This window comes from Rosa chinensis, chromosome 2, assembly GCF_002994745.2.
Source record: "Rosa chinensis cultivar Old Blush chromosome 2, RchiOBHm-V2, whole genome shotgun sequence".
NCBI classification, from domain to species: Eukaryota; Viridiplantae; Streptophyta; class Magnoliopsida; order Rosales; family Rosaceae; genus Rosa; species Rosa chinensis.
Window position 1 is genome coordinate 38,674,037 of NC_037089.1, and position 14,338 is coordinate 38,688,374.

The window sequence follows — 14,338 nt, forward strand, 5'->3', positions numbered from 1 at the left end:
TTAGAAAATGTAAATTAATATGCCAACAACAATTGAGTATTGTATAAATACAACTTAACTAAACCAACATATCATCACCATGCTAAAATGTAAAACATTCTAGATTAACAGAGAGCATCTTAGATTTCCATTGTCTTTGTTAATTGCTAAAGGTAAATCTATAGTGATCCATGCTGTGGCCTTTTAAACATCTTCATATTATGTTTGATGCCAACTTTTACCTGCATAACTAAAACTAACACAAAGAGAGCAATGAAATCTAGTCTATCATATTTGTTTTTCATTCAAGGAAAACACATGCAACTAAAGTTCTAATTTAGCAATTAATATATCATAAGCAAATAGAAGCAATTACCTCTGAAATGCCTAATTCACTTTGATGTACTTGATAGGCCATGCAATCATACTTCCTATGGATGCATAAAGTTTACTAAACACACTTTTTGGGCAATACAAGGATATATCATGAAAAACTTTGTGCACCAATACTTTCCAACAATCATGGCCAAGAGGCACATGATGCACCTCAACTTGTGGATCTTTTGATATAATGCTAGCACTTGCAACAACTACTTCTTCTTTAGCAAACCAACTTAATAACTGCACTTGTTTCATCCTTTTGTTTACTCTATGCTATATCACTACCAGTATTTCTAACACTTGGATTTTCTTTACGTTTTCTATGTCCAATCTCAGTAGCAGATTGTTGTGCACTAGTGTATTCCTTTAGTGAGAAAAAAAAAAGCAGTTAATAATCTAATTATGCATGTTTAAAAAAGAGGTGAGATCTGTACTATCTTAGCACCAACTAATGTAGGTCAAAAACTTACATTGTTATTTCCTCCTTGGTCTAGCTGAGCACAAAGGCCTCTCACCATCTCTTGCAATTTGTCTACCACTTGTGTTTGAGTAGCAAGAGCATTCTCTAACATTGTGACTTTGTTACTTACATGTGATTGAGCATAGACCTTTGAAGGTAGTGCACCGAACCCATATCCTCTTACTCGTCCTCGTGGATCTGGACCAAGTACTTTTGCAACAGCATCATTCTTTATAGAAGATGGTCCATAAACTATTTCTTCTTCTTCCTTGTACTTCTTCACTTGTTTCTACATATATAAAGAAGGGAAAATGGTCCGTACAGTACCCGAACTTTTCCTCCTTATAACTTTTGGTACCTGAATTTTAAAAAAATATCAGAACGGTACCTGAGGTTCTTTGCTCGATAGAGAATTGGTACATACTGCCATTACCTCTGTTACGGAACTTGCGATCAGACAATTTTTAAAGGTATTTTCACCATTTTATGTCTTCATCCTCACTAATCCCAGCCATGTCCCCAATGTTAATAGATTGATGGTACTGATCATCCAAACCTCTACACCCGTGTCGCACCAAATCACTCCCCTCTCCTCCTCCTCCTCATCCACCACCATCGCCGCCATCGCCATTAGATCACCTACAGCCACCGCCACCACCACCCCCACACACTCCCTCTCTTTCTCTTCCATAAGCTTCTCCCAGAGTCAGTGATCATTCAAAGTGACAAAAAGCAAATAGAAATGAAGAAAGAAGAAGACCCAGATCGTTCACGCCATGTTGAATCAAAATTCCCTCAAACAACAACAAAACCCATAAGATACCATTTCACCTTTTGCAACCAAAAAAACAGTTTCTTGAATCAAAATCCCTCAATTCTTGCATAACCTTGATCAAGACTTGTGCTTTTTCAACAAAATATAGGAACCATTTCTTCGCATAGGACCAAAGCTCTCTCTTTTTCTCCATTTCATTTCTCTGTTCATTTTGATTTAGATTGGATGACAAGTGTTTTGCAGCTGTAGAAAGACACAGCGGAAGCCATTCCGACACCAACATCGACGACGACGATTCTGCAGAGTACTACCAGCCAGTCTCCGTCGTTGATTCCGAAGATGACGACGAGGATCAGCATCTCCATTACTTCCATTGCCCTCTAACTCACCATCTTCGTCCTCCTCCACCTCCTCCTCCGCCGGTGTTGACCCGTCCCTCTCGGACCTATCCCCACCCTCCGCTCCCTCCTCAAGACCCTCCTATGCTTCACCATCTTCGCCAGCATCACCCTCTTCCGCTGGTTTTTGCGGAGCTCCAAAACCCATGAAATTGATGGTGAGATTCAAATAGATTGGGATAGAGAAATGAGAGGGGAGACATGGAAAACAAGATCGGAGGAAATTGAAAGAAGTGATGGATTTGGAAGGGAAAAAAATTGAAACTGAAACGTTGGGTTTCTATTTGTATTTACTTGCTTTATTTTGATAGAGCTTCTGGTAGTGCAACTGAAGAAGAAGAAGAAGAAGGAGGGGGTAGAGAGAGAGAGAGAGGAAAAAATGCTAAGAGAAAAAAAAATTATTAAGATATGAATGGATGAAAGTGCCCTTTTACAATGGTCAGCTGGCAAGCTCCGTAATGAAGGTAATGGCAGTATGTACCAATCCTCCATCGGGCAAAGAACCTCAGGTACCGTTTTGATATTTTTTTAAGTACATGTACCAAAAGTTATAAGGTGGAAAAGTTTGGGTACTGTACGGACCATTTTCCCTATAAAGAATACATAACAACAACATCAACACAAATTTTTCATCACATGATCAATTAACATATATATATATATATATATATATGTAGCAAATGATACGTAGGTATTACTATAATGCACAATGTCACAAACAATTGAATCTGATATGTTATTATAAAGTATACGGTATTAGTAGATGCTTGTTACCACTATTTCTGAATCCACAGCTTCCTCAGTTGACCCCTTCTTCTGCTTTGCTTCATAAGCACAAAGCCAAACATCAGACCTTGATATTGCATCTGGCGTTTCACTTTGTTGCTTCTATATAAAAAAAAGTAAGCACATTAATTGTGACTATTATTTTGATATTATGACCTCAACAGATTAATCAAACTATTCTTACCAACTCTGCTTCAAGGCAAGCAAAGCTTTTTCTACTTGTTTTATGCAATAAAGTTTTTTTTTTCTCGCATTGACTTGAATCTTTCTGACTTTTCCTATAAAATTCCAAGTAGAAACATTTGTAAGGCTAAGCATGCATTTCAATTCTAACTTTAAGCATCACTTCACAAATTAATATAAGTTACCCTAAATTCTTTGGTGCTTCTAGATTTAACAAAAGTTTGCCTCCTCCATTGAATCTACGATATCTGGGTTGAGTTGTGCAGCAGCACGTGGCAAGCCTACCACTTCAGCTTGTTCCATCACTTCTCTCCAAATCTTGACCATTTTTCAAAAAATATGTTTCTTGCACCACTCATGAACAACATAATGTTACTGTTCAAGAAAATTCTACGGACCATTATTAGCTTATATAGAAGCACATGCATATATATCTAATTAAACAGAAACATATGAGTATCTTAATAAACAAACAAGGTCTGCTAGCTACATTTGTTCAAACAAAAGTGTATGGAAACCAACTTACCGTGATATATTGCCAGATTTGTTCTCTATAAGTATTTGTGAGGTCTTTCCAATTCTTAAGCGTAATTAGAACAAACTCTCTTGCTGTCACTCCAAGGAATGAGGAAAAACCTGTTGCATATTCCCCATAAGGCTGACCCCTAGCGTTGAATTCAACTTCAACTCGACCTTTTTTCTTAAAATCTTTATCTCCCTTTGCCTTTCCCCTAGGAGGCCTCTTTGAATTTGATGGTTCCGTCTCATCTTCACACCTTGGAGTACTAGGTGTTGCAATATGTGATGCGATATCAGGAGAATTAGAATCTGCATATGATATTCTTATTGGTGGATTGCTTTCTTGCCTATTCAGAGCAATAGCAATAGCATGTATTCGTTGTTGTTGCTTTTTTCCTCTCTTAGCACCTTTTTTTAAGGTCTGACATACACATGATAACTGATTAATGAATAATGAACAACTATGAGGGGATGCATACATTGAGTGTGTCTAAAACCATAAGGAAATAGGATTAACGTTACCTCCGGCTCCATAGTGTGACATGTCAAATTATACTAATTATAGTGATGGTATCAACATTACTCCATGCTTATGACAGCTTTACACAGTAAAGTCAGTAAACCAGAATGTGTCACAATCACAACACCCCACAAAGATTGGAACATGCACAAAAGCAAATGAAAAATATCAGTTATAAGCAATGACTTTTCACTTTGTAAAATTCCACCTCGGTGCTCTACAAATATGAATTAGTATCATTGGGAGAAATATATACACTAACATCAACTCTTAAATAGAAAAATGATCTGTCATGTGTGTCAAGCCAGAATCAACCTCAGCAAGAAAACTACTCTACAAATCAAAGAAGTTCCAAGTTTCTAGAAAAAGACATTAAATAATAACGAATTACGTTTAAATCCTTGGTATCCCAAAGAAATGATCATCCAACTAACTACACCAGCAACACATTCACTTGTGAAATCTAGACAACCATAATCTGAAGATGCATTATTGAACTAACAATCAAAGAGAGTGACCTTACCGATTTCAAGAATACGAAGATATTATATAATTATGATAATAGATATACCACATTCCAAATTAACACTAAAACAGAATAATAGAATCCAACCTGAAAAATTCCAACAATTGTCTGCATTACAGTAGCAACTGCATGCTCAGTGTATCAATATATGTTGATCAATCTTCACTGTCTTCACTATCACTCTGTTAGAAATAAATATAGCTACTAGGCATATTAAATCATTGAAAGAAAGTTTTTTTTTTTTTTAAATTAAGTCAGACACACAAACAAGACAAATTGACGAAGAAACAGATTGATATTCCTAATCAGACACTAAAACATTAAGCAATGCAGGTCGAATCCATTACCAACACATCTGGCATCACATTAGTTTGACCTCTTGTAAAGTCTTCATCACCAAAATTTATGCCAAGTTGTGATACATCTAAAGGCGTAGTTGGCATGTAATCATTCATATCAAAATTGTCATTCTTATAAAAGCCTCTTGGCGGTGCTCTTAGAACTACATACCAATTCGATGTATCACTATCTCTTGAGTAAAATACTTGATTTACTTGTGATGCAAAAACAAACGGATCTCTGTCAAATTGACATTAGCGTTGATGGAGATTTACCAGTGTAAATCCAACTTCCACTTTGATACCAGTTCCTAAGTTAGCCCACTCACAATCAAATACGGGAACTTTAAAATTATGATAATCTAGCAAGATAATTTCTCTTATAACACTATAGTATTGCACTCTGTCCAGCCTATGCAAAGAGCCTCTTGCACCTGCTTGACACATTGTGTCTGCCTCAACCGACACCCCACTATATTGTGTCTCTTTTTCAACCTCCCTAGTGTGAAATATGTTTTCATTGATCTTATAGCCTGAACATGACAAAACATCGTTTTTAGGCTTACATGCAATCCACCTCGCTGTACTAGACATGTCACCATATCTAACTCTGTTAGCCAACCAATCACTAAAAATGTTCTGATGTTTTTTTTTCAGAAGGTGTTCGTTCTTAACAAGACATCCGTCATTAAGCCTAAGCTCATCTTTATGTAGTCTGGTAAGAAACAACAAATAAAAAATTTAGATTGAGAATATTATGAATAAAAAGCAACAAAACTCAGTAGATTCATAGTATATACTCTTACTCTTTCCATGGATCAAGTTCTGTAGTATTTGTCAACACATAACGATGAGCAATTTCTAATGTAGTAGAAGTCAAAGATCTTGTCCTCTTCCGACCAAAAGGTTGCCCTTCTAATATGGTTTCATCTTCAAAAATATCATTACGCTTCTGTTGAACACCTATATTAGCAGCTTGTTTAATGTACGCACTACAAAAGCGTGTAATTTCTCTAGCAAGATAATTTTCTGCTATGCTTCCTTCGAGGTTAGAATGATTTTTAACATACTGATTTAAGACACCCACATACCTAAATTGGAAGATTTATTAATTAAGACCGATAGCTATCAAGTTAAGTTATATCTCACTAAGAGTGGAAAAAAGTTTGTTGCTGACCTTTCAAATGGGAACATCCAACGAAGGTGTATGGGGCTGCCAATGAGAACTTCTTGTACAAGAGGAATTGGTAGATGGACCATAATGTCAAAGAAAGATAGAGGAAAAACCTCTCAAGCATGCATAGAGTTTCTGCAATCTCATTTTCCAACAGATCTACTTTGCTGATATCAATCACTCGTTGACACAACTGATTCAAACAATCACAAAGCCAAAAGAAAGCAACTCTTGGCCCCTTTGGTAAAAGACCTCTTAACGCTACTGACAACACTTGTTGTATTAGGACATGACAATCATGGGACTTTAGATTAAGGATTTTAAGCTCCTCCAATGATACCCGACTGACAATATTCGAACTGTACACATATGGTGACCTTAAACCAAATACCCTCGTACAAAAGATCTGCTTCTCTTCTTTTAAGAACACATAAGGTGGTGTCGTTCCATTAGAAGAACTAGCTCCATCATTTCTCCGACGCAATTTTTTTGAAATTCCCATCTCTTTCAAATCTTTGCGAGAGTTCAAGTTGTCCTTTATTTTTCCTTTCATATTCAAGAGAGGCCGATTAGAAGAACTAGCTCCATCATTTCTCCGACGCAATTTTTTGAAATTCCCATCTTTTTCAAATCTTTGCGAGAGTTCAAGTTGTCCTTTATTTTTCCTTTCATATTCAAGAGAGTGCCGATTATACTCTCACAAATATTCTTTTCTATGTGCATGCATCATGTCAAGATTCTGACGCAATAGCAAATGCTGCAATTCAAACAAAGGAATGAAATATTTAATTCAATATATTACCTCAGCAAATAGTTCAATTGGATGAAAATAATTAAAAGAGAAAAAAAAAAGTACCTGCCAAGATGGCAACTCAAAGAAGATTGATTTCTTCTTCCATCACTTTGTAAGCTTCATAGGATTATCACCATCATCATCACAATCATCATCACCATCATCGTCATAACTATTTAATCCACATTTTTTTCTTTTTCTGTTACCACTCGTCATCTTTCTGTTATCACCTTTCTTTTTCTTTCCCCAATCATTTTTAATATTTTGGACAGCTTGATAAATTTCTAAACCAGTTAACTGTTTAGGATTCAATCTATGCTCTTCGGCTCCATCAAAAGAAGCTGCCATTGAACGGAAGGGGCGATCATGGGAAAGAAACCTCCTATGATCCATGTATGCATGTTTTTTTTTTTTCCATTTACTAGCCATTTTGAGCAAGTCTGAACACCACAAACTAGACATGTTTTTACCCTTCGTGTAATAGCCATATAAATTTCCATATGCAGGAAAATCATTTATGGTCCACATTAACACAGCTTTCAAGTTGAATGTGACATCCCTAAATGCATCATACACACTCACCCTATTCAACCACAACTCTTTCAAATCATCTATGTAACGCCCCAATTTGCACCTCATCAAACTGAGTATGTTATAATGTCGCGGATACCTAGAACTCAAGCTAAGAGCAACTCCAACAGCTTCCTATAATTTCTGTATAATAGGGAAGCAAAAGTCAAAGCTTTAGCATCTTTTTCTTCTCCAACTCCAACAGATTCCTTATTTTATAGCAATCTCTAAAATCTCCATATTCTTTCCTAAAATTTTAGAGATTGCTGTAAATATAGGAAATTTGGTTTTCTCTTTCCTCATTTTACGTAAAATAGAGATAGTTATAGGGAATCTATTTGAGCAAAAGAGACTCATTTTTCCCTAAAGTAGAGAAAATTAAAATATGGGGAAGCTGTTGGAGTTGCTCTAATATTCTTAACTCAAATCCTAAGAATCCGCAAGGCAAAACAAGGAAATTAAAATACTTTAATAAATGCATTACAAAAATTTGAGCATGGAAGCATTTGTTTAAGGGAGGTGAAAACTATAAAATCAATGAAAAATTATTAAAAAAAAAAAAATACAAGTCCTTTGAAAACAATTATCAAATATTAGTCTGATTCAAGATCACAATTCGAAGAAATTACAAGATGTGGCTTTTATGAACAATCACCAACTCGATAAACGAATTGTAAGGGAGTAAAGGAAATAAGAAAACCTGCCATGCGGATCTAACTCCGTCGATGACATAATTTGATATGTAATGTAACTATACCACACCCAGCGTCATCCAGCTATCCCGTGTTCATACACAGTACCTGCATCCACAAACTGTTGTAGGGGTGAGCTTTTGTCCTCGCTACTCAATAAGACTCTACCCCAACTAGGTGTAAAAACAATTAAACAATGGTGCCGGCAAAGTAAGAGGAAAAAAATGATGCATATAAACAAACATGTTCGAAACCACAAAACCATTGTTCGTATATAAAAATACAGTAGGGCCCAGAAGAATGAAACAGACCTGATGACCGATCATTATGCAAACTACAACCTTACCACGATTAATATCATTTACATCGGCAAGGTGTAGCAAGAGTGTCCCCTTAAGCCGTATCACCTAGAAACAGTGCCACACCTCAAAGGATGTCAGACACTCTCCAGTCCATACAGCCCCGCTTGAGGTTTAGGGGATCGAAGCCCAAGGAAGTCGCTATGCTCCTCTCACTCTCAAGTCATCAAACTATAGCTCTTAGAAATGAAATAAAAACCAAATTCTTTTTCATGCATCATTAATTTCCATAAAATCCATGCATAAAAATTACTAACTGAGGCGAGTCCAAAATCCCCTATTTGGAATATTGCAGCTCTGAATCCATTCGCTTTCCTAGGCCAACACCACCATGTTTCACATTTCGGGTAACTGGAGTCCCCAGTCCGACAATGATAGTATTCGAGTGTTAAAATCATTTTCCGATCAATAACACTTCGTAAATCTTCCAATTAACTATTTTTGAATGACATTGCTTTACTCACTAGTCGTAACCCAGAATTTACTAAGGACACCCATTCAAATCAAGTCCACTTTAATTGTTCAATTGATCATTTTGGTCATATCTGTGTGTAACTTTGGATACACAGTTATCCATAACTCCTTTCATTCCATGCAATTCATACTTCGACAAGACCAAAATAAAATCAAAACAACTTAACTAGTTAACTTAGTTCTCTAACCAAAAGAACATTAACTTCTAGGCTTACCAGTTCTTCAAAGATTAATTGCACTTGTCGACATTCACAAATGTTAAGAAACTCAAATTCTTTAATTCCATATAATTGGCATAGCTACCAATAAATTATAGAATTTACAAGCCATCTCTAACATATAGCATTCGTCAACCAGACAAGTAAACCTTATAATTACCACCACCCCAAAGTACTATGTTAACAAGTCTAAGAGCACAATGTATTTCCAGTAACCTTTCTTGATTACAACCACCAAAATTCTGCCTTTAACAGCCCTTGCAATTAATATACCACCTGTGCTCCCAGATAATTAACACCAACAAAATTATCTCCCACTTTAGGTAAACAATACTAAATAACATATCCTTTTCCATCGGACTCTAAACCATCACAATTTTGCTTCACATTCAAATTCACAAGTCAACATACCATAAAATTCAAACATTAACAATCAAGTATAATCCCAAACTAGAATCGCTATTTGAGAGCCAATTGGCATGAACCCTTCCAACAATTAAACAAATCCATATTCAAGGTATAAGATTATACCTCTGTGAAGACTCCGTTGCTCAACTTCCACTCCAAACACAAATGCAATCTCTCAACTCTTTACTTGTAGTAATTATACAAACCCACGCATGTGCACTTAACACAAACATACCAACAGTAAACACTGTATTGCCTTAAGTTCTCGAACCGAGGTGATCACAGATAACCCAACTCTTAGGATTTCTTTTTCAGCTTCACACTTCTTAATTACAAAAATTCAAATCTCTTTTCAGCTACTACCACTTCACTTTTATGACACAGAATTATGTAAGTTTAACATATCCACCATCAATTCTTGTTTCCAAATACGAAATGAAATCAGAAATGGCATAATACCTCTATGCAAAACAGCCAGAACCAGTGGCGGATCCACATAGTTGCTGGGGAGGGCTCAAGCCTGTCCGAAAATTTTGAAGAAAAAAAATTTTCTATATATAATATCATCAAAATGTTGTCGTCTTGATGTTGAAACCCACCCGAAAATAATTAAAGACCAATCTCCAGTCTTCTCTTTGTCCATTCCTTTACTCATTAGAAATTGAGCCCTCGTTTTCTTCTTCTCTCGGGTTTCCCACTCTCGTTTCTATAGCCTATCAGTCACCGCTTGTTCTCTTCCAAATACTCTCGCCTCCCCGCCTCCGTTGACTTGAATACAACACGATACTTCTTACATTTGTACATAGTTGTACTGAAAAAAAAATTTGGCCTTCGCCCAAAAAAAGACACTTGAATATGTAGCCCACCCCATTTTTGAATCCTAGATCTGCCACTGGCCGGAACTAAGATTAATTTCCTTACCTTGCATGTTCTCATCGGCTACCAAAGTCGCCGGAAAACACAAGGAAACAGTCGAAACCAAAGAAACTTCTCGGCTTCGGATTGACTTCGTCAGAGCCCGTCAGTGGAAACCCAGGCCACAGGCTTAGTGACGACATCGAGGCGGTCCCAATGCTAGTGGTGCACCACCGATAAGTGGCCGGACGGAGGAGATACTATCCAGTCTCCTTGGCTGGTCGCTGGTCCGAGAAACGGGTCGCCAGTACTGATATTTCTGGAATGATCTCGACGACCATTTGATCTAATATCAGCATACTTATATACCCAGTGGACGGTCAGGATGAAGCGGTGGTAGAGATCAACGTTCCAGATTTAATCGCTTGAATTTCCTTTAATTAAAATGCATTTCCTTAATTTCCAGACTTCGGAAATTCAAAATAAATGATTCTGACGTCCGAAAAATTTCACGAAAATTATCCCGAACTCATCGTGACATGTACTTTACACTCGAGTCAATAAATTGAAGATTCAATTTTGTAAAGATGTCCAAAAAGTTTTCCAAGTATCGTTATCACTTATCGTTAAATAAAATTAATCTCGTCTTAATTCCTTAAATATTTTCCGGGGCTCACAATCTATAAGTGGTTCTAGATATACATCTATATCATTCCCTGGTTGCTTCAGCCCGGGGATGAGTAATGTAAGCATTAAATTTTCCTGACATGCAAATAGAAGGGAAAAGGTTATATGTAACCAAAATCACAGGCCAACAACTGTAACAAGAACTAAAATCATCAAATGGATTAAATCCATCAAAAGAAAGACCAAGTCTGAGATTATGAGCTCAGATGCAAAGGAAGGCCAATTCTTATCTATGCTCTTCCAAGCCAATGAGTCAACTGGATGGTGCATCATGCCATCTTGACTCTTGTTAGTGTCATACCATGTTAACTGTTTTACAATTAATTTCAACATTTTTAAACATCTTATAAATTTAGGTATAATCGAAAAATACCTCAAAACCTTTGCAGGAAAGCCTTCATTCAATTTCTTTGTGTGCTTATCAACTTTCCAACGTGATGAGCCACATTTTGGACACTAAACTGCTTGTTCTAGTTCTTTCCTAAATAAGCAACAGTCATTCACACAAGCATATATCTTCTCATAACCAAGATCAAATGCTTTCAATAATATTTTTTTTTTTTAATGTAAAGAATTCGGAAGAATGTGATCCTTTGGTAAAAACCCACCAATCATTTCAAGAAGTTCATCAAAACCAGTGCTTGATAGACTATGTCTTGCCTTGTACTTATACAAGGCTACTGTTGTAGACATTTTTGTCCAACCACATCCTCCATAGAGGGGAAATTCTGCCTCCTCCAATAAATTTTCAAAATCAGGCACATGTCTAATTTTTGTAGGTTCCCTAACATCATCATTTTCAAAACATGCATCCCTTAGCATTCGATATGTTTCTGGAATCTCAATGTTATCATGTGTTCCTACAATTGTCATTAGGCCTGGGACTTAGAACCGAAAAACTGGTAAAACCGCACTAAACCAGACCGAAAAACCAAGTTCGGTTCTGTTCTTCAACATATTAACACACAATTTTTTCGGTTCGGTTCTTCACACAACGAAACCGGTTCGGTTCCGGTTCTCAATTTTTAAATTTATGCAGAACCGAAGTATATATGTCATCTTATAATTGGATACTTGCCTGAGCTTATTTCCCAAAAATACACCAAGTCACAGGTAATCCGACATGTGTTGAAACCCAATCGCGACTAACACTTTTTCATTCCCCAAATCGAAAAAAAAATGTACTTTTTTATCCCCAATTTGCTGTAAAGTGTAGGGCATCCCTCATTTCCTTCATCACTTTTTAATTTTTTATTCTTCTCTCCTCCATTACTTATTAATTTCTTATTCTTCTCTCTTCTTCTTCTCGGCCTCCTCCATCACTTTTCAATTTCTTATTCTTCTCTCCTCCATTACTTATTAATTTCTTATTCTTCTCTTTTCTTCTTGTCGGCCTCCTCCATCACTTTTTAATTTCTTATACTTCTCCCTAAACTCTCTGACTCTTCTTTTAATTTCCCTCTTCTCTCATCGTCTTCTTCTCTCAAAAACTCTCCGACTCTTCTGAGATATAGAAGCCATCACCGTCTCTTACTTAGTCTAAGATGCCTCTGTCACCTGCTCTTACTGAGACATAGGATTCCTCGATGAGATAGAGACTACGCCGCTGCCACCAACTCAGCACCACCATCGGTTCCCAGCTTCTTAGAGACGGCAACGATCTCCGTCCACCCCGATCTGTAGGATCTGAGTCTTTGAGTCAAAGAGGAAGATGACGACGTTTGGGATCCTAACTGCCAGAATGAGCAAAGAGAGAAGAGGTTGCGGTCAGACCGAGCTGCTGCCGTTTTGGTGGTGACTGTTAGGAACCGGAAAATGGCAACAACCGAACCGATTGGCTTCGGTTCAGTTCCACAACGGTTTTAGAAATTTTTACCGTCAAACCCGAACCGATTTCATAAAATGATTTTGGTGACGGTTCCTTGCAATTTTAATAGGATCTGAACCGATCCCATGCCTAATTGTCATCCCCTCCCCATGAAATATCCACTTAGTGTATAAAGGATTCATCCCAGGTACGATCAAGTGGTCATATACTATGTTATAGTTATGACATTTTGTGTTTCTGCAACCAATGCAAGGACACCTAATTCTTTCTGGATTTCCCAAACTCGCTTGAACAATATCAACAAATTTACGTGCTCCATGTCTATACTCTAGAGTATTTCTAGAGAAAAGAATACTAATTAATTTTACCTTGTCTAGCTATAACATGAATTTTAAACTAAATTTAGTTTATTGGGAATTTTGAATTTAACCTTTCATAATTGACCCATTCTTTATCCATAGTGTATTTTTTTCAATAAAAGTTGTTCTCTGTATTGTTTTCAGAACACAAACATTCCAAGGATTAAACTCTATACATGCATTTGTCAAAGAAAAAAATATCACTATATGTAGGTCAAGGATTGATGTCGCTTTTGGGAAGCGCGCAATTTAACCCTGAAAATATCGTTAGTAGTATAAGCAAATAGGGATCGTTCTATTCCGGGGATTGAGGGTACACCTGTAATTGTGTAACAAATAAAGAAAAGTATTATTTACAAAATAAAATAAAGAATATAAATATATACAATTGTATAAACAAATAAAGAATTAAAATAATAAAGTATTATTTACAAAAATAAAATAAAGAATAAATATATACAAGTAAACACAAATAAGGGGGATTAGGATTCTTAAAATTAAAATTAAAATAAATAAAATAAAGAAAACGTAAAAACATATATACAAGGATGGAACGCAAGGAACAAAGATCAAAATCAATTCCATGTAATCAAATTCGATTCAAACCCTATAATTGTTCTTCCAAGTCATGAGAGAGGAGTTGATCATGTGAAACATTCGAAAGCAAATGATTTCCCATATTTTACTTTTCAATGCTAATTAACCTAAGCGAAAGCACCTAGATTAATCCTATCAAACATGCAATCAAGCCCTAGAAAGCTAGTCAATCATGTCATGTTTAACGCATTAGACATAGAGAAAGGCTATCAACTCAAGTGTACAACTTAGTATGAATAAGTTCACCTAATTGCAATCCTCTTCAATTGAATTCGATTTTTGTCCAAAACCTTTACTACTTTGATTCAAGTTTACACAAAACGAAAAGTCGATTTCATGTTCTTAAACCTAGCACCAATTACATGCAAATCCTATAAGTGTCGACCCAAATAAGATAAACATATAAAAGTTTTCTATCAAGCAAATTCAATCGAACAAACTCACATAAGCAACTTAGAA